Raw genomic sequence first — 4135 nt, 5'->3', positions numbered from 1 at the left:
AATATATACATAGGCAACATCCTGTAATGAAGTATCCAGAAGACAAAAAGCAGGAATTGCTTTAGACATTGAAATCATTGATTTCTTTATAAGTCACTCTTTGATTTCTAATAAATCTTCAAATACTAATAAAAAAATCAAAATGATTTTCCTGTTTTTCCCTCTCAAGTGAGAGATAATTCAAATAACATTCTCTTATCACATTCAGTTTATCTAAATGACTATTCCCAGTCATTATGCATTATATTTCAGCTTACAAAATATATAATCCAAATTTGTTTTCTCAGATTCACTTTTTTTCACAGGTAGCATAATCTGCCTTGTGACACACTATTTGTACACAAGTTTGCAGTTACTAAGCCTTAAGACTGAGTACTTCTTGAACTGGTATCAGAATGAGATTTGCTAACCCCTTTGAATATCAGATGAAGAAAATCTATGTAATAATAAAATAACTGTAAAATGAGAAACAAGTGTTATAAATTAGACTATCCCATTATAGCCTCTGAATTTTTAATTACTTGATTATAGATGATGATTATTTTCATTTCATAATGTCCCAGAAATATAATCAATGACTTCAGAAAACAACACTGTCTATATATAGAAAGAGCACCAGGGTGCCTGGGTGGCTCAGTGGGTTAAAGCCTCTGCCTTCAGCTCAGGTCATGATCCCAGGGTCCTGGGATGGAGCCCCAAGTCAGGCTCTTTGTTCAGCGGGGAGCCTGTTTCCTCCTCTCTCTGCCTGCCTCTGCCTTCTTGTGATCTCTGTCTGTCAAATAAATAAATAATGTCTTTAAAAAAAAAAGAAAAAGAAAGAAAGAAAGAAAGAAAGAAAGAAAGAAAGAAAGAAAGAGAACCAAAAGTTAAAGTTAAGATGTAGTTATTAAATGTATAATGACAGTGACAGTGTGGAGGATATAAATGCATGGAATAGGGCTGCCTGGAAGGCTCAGTCAGTTAAGCATCTGCCTTCAGCTCAGGTCATGACCCCAGGGTCCTGGGATTGAGCCCCACATCACATCAGGCTCCCTGCTCAGTGGGGAGTATGCCTCTCCCTCACCCTCTGCCTGCATCTCTGCCTACCTGTACTCTCTGTCTCTCTGCCAAATAAATAAATAAAATCTTCTTTGAAAAAATGCATGAAATAGACTACTCTTTGACAACCATTCTTTATTTCATATTAAACTTGAGCAATTGAAAAGATTCCCCTTCCAAATCAAGTAAGATGGAGGCATTATTTTTAAGATATCTTAAAATTTTTCAAATTCACTATTAATAATCAACAGCCCAGAGATTGTTATTGTTGTTATTGTATTATTATTAAGGAATAATCTTAATGATTTTCGGGGTGTGTGTGTGTGCGCGTGTGTGTGTTTTGTGTGTGTGTTGTGTGTGTGTGTGTGTGAGTGTGTGTGTGTGTGTGTATACGTAGATGTCCTTGTCTTGTTCCTGATCACAGAGGAAAAGCTTTCAGCTTTTCACTGTTGAGTATGATGTTAGTTGTGGGCTTGTCATATAGGGCCATTACTTTACTTCTATTTTATAGAAGGATGATTCACTTGTATTAGAAAGTTATAGAGCATGAAATGATTTTTACAAACGTAAATTCAAGAACAAAACAAACTAAACACTATCATCTAGCACCTAATTATATTAGTCAATAAAAATTTAGTTTATGTACCTGTCATATATATGTATTGTAGAGTAGCTCTTGACAAGCAACACAAAATTTTAAGTTTTAAGAAGTAATGCACAAATTATCTTCCTGTGTTATTCTAGTTGTATACTCTAATAACTAATAATTTTTTAAAATTTTAAAAAAATTTTAAGAGAATTCAGCAATAGAGTAAGTATGATCACATAATGTCACATATAGTACTTTACAAGTGGTCTCAAGTACTTGGTTCAGTGCAGATACACCAACAATATTTGTTGAGTAAATGAAAAGTGGAGTCCAAAAAAAAGGAAAAAAAAAAAAAGAATCTTGCAAACTCAGAAACTTACCTAATCTTGCACACAGAGAAGTAATTCTCCAATAACCTACACCAGATCAGGAAAAGCCCTAATCTAATCCCAAGAATTCCTTAAAAGAAAAAAAAAATCACAAAATCAAAATAAAACTAAAGGGTTATTTCTAGTATAGCCTAAATTTTCTTATAGGTCACAAGAATTACACAACTGGAGGAAGATAGTTTATTCTGAGTTGAGAGGATGAGATATCTCCTTCATAGAAAAATATGAAGGAGCTGGCTGTCAGTACAGACATTTCCAAATTTACTAATTAGGTAAGACATTTACTTCTCTTTATTCTCTTCTCTCACTCACACCTACTTCTCTGTCTTCTTAGTTGTTAAAAGAAAGCAAAATGAAGACAAGGCAGAATTCTGGTCTTATATCTAGAAAGAAATCCAGCTGCCACATTCAAGCATAAAACTAGGCTACCAAAACATTCGCTCACCTCACTTTATAACATTCAGCGTGCAAAGGTAGTTGGTTTACCACTAAGCGACCTCAGCAATACACAATAAGTATACAAAATCACAAATAGTATTCACTATACATTGATTTACTATACAAATGTTTAGCTATACCCATATCTATAGAGTATCTATTAAATATTACTTATTAAAATTTTCATGACCCGTAATGAAATCTATACCAAAGGATCAGATAAGTAACAGAAAAAATATATGAGTCCTTTTATCAGAGTTCAGCATGAATAAAACATAACATTCTGTACTTGTTGTGTGTCAATATAGACAACAGTAAGAAAATGTTTCTTCTAATGGTAGCTTTGGGGGAGGAAAGTAGTGTACGGTTGTGAGAGGGATGGAATAGGGAATGTTTATTTTTTAAAATCACAAAATCAAATAGAAGAAATGATTCCCTAAAATGGTCCAAAGTTTCTTTGGTTGATGATATTTGATCTTGAGTTTTTTTAAATGGAGTTTATTTTTCAGAACATCTCCAGCTTTATAACAAAATTCAGTGGAAAATAGGGTTTCCATATAACCCTTGTCTCCATATACACACAAATCCTGCCCCCACTATCAACATCCCACAACAGAGTGTACATTTCTTACAAGTTATTAACCAAAGCCCATAATTTACATTATGGTTAGCCTAGGTTTTGTACATTCTATGGGTTTTCGCAAATGTATAATGACATCTACCAACTATTATAGTGTAATACAGAATAGTTTCACTTCCCTAAAAAAACTCCTGTCCTCTGCCTGCTCATCTCTCCCTATTCCCCAATATCTAGAAAGCCCTGATTCTTTCATTGTCTCTCCATAGTTTTGCCTTTTCCAGAATGTCATAGGGTTGGAATCATACAATATACAGTCTTTTCAGATTGGTTTCTTTCACTTAGTAATATGCATTTGAGGTTCTGCTACATCTTTTTGTAGCAGAACCTCAGAGTTTGGGGGGGGGGCTTGATAGCTCATTTCCTTTTAGTACTAATTAATATTCCATTCTCTAGATGTACCATAGTTTATTTATCCATTCACCTGCAAAAGACATCTTGATTGCTTCCAAGATTTGGCAATAATGAATAAAGTTATGATAAACATCTGTGTGTAGGTTTGGGTGTATATACAATTTTCAAATGATTGGATAAATACCAAGAAGCATGACTGCTGGACTGTATGGTAAGACTATGTTTACTTTTGTAAGAAAATTTCAAACTGTTTTATGAAGTAGCTGTACTACTTTGCACTCTCACCAGCAAGGAATGAGAATGCCTATTGCTCTACATTCTGACCAGCATTTGGTGTTATGAATGCCCTGGATCTCAGCAATTATTATTGGTATCCCACTGTTGTTTTAATTTGCATTTCCCTGATGACATATAATACGGAACATCATTTCATATGCTTGCTTGTCATCTTTATGTCTTCTTTGCTAAGGTATTTGCTCAGAACTCTTGAGCATTTTTTTTAATTAATTAATTTATTTATTTTTATACACATATATTTTTATCCCCAGGGGTACAGGTCTGTGAATCGCCAGGTTTACACACTTCACAGCACTCACCATAGCACATACCCTCCCCAATGTCCATAACCCTACCCCCCCTCTCCCAACCCCCCTCCCCCCATCAACCCTCAGTTTGTTTTGTGAGATTAAG

The sequence above is a fragment of the Enhydra lutris genome, unplaced genomic scaffold (genome assembly GCF_002288905.1).
Source record: "Enhydra lutris kenyoni isolate GAN:26980312 unplaced genomic scaffold, ASM228890v2 scaffoldscaffold3, whole genome shotgun sequence".
NCBI classification, from domain to species: Eukaryota; Metazoa; Chordata; class Mammalia; order Carnivora; family Mustelidae; genus Enhydra; species Enhydra lutris.
Note: the sequence above shows the minus strand (reverse complement) of the source record.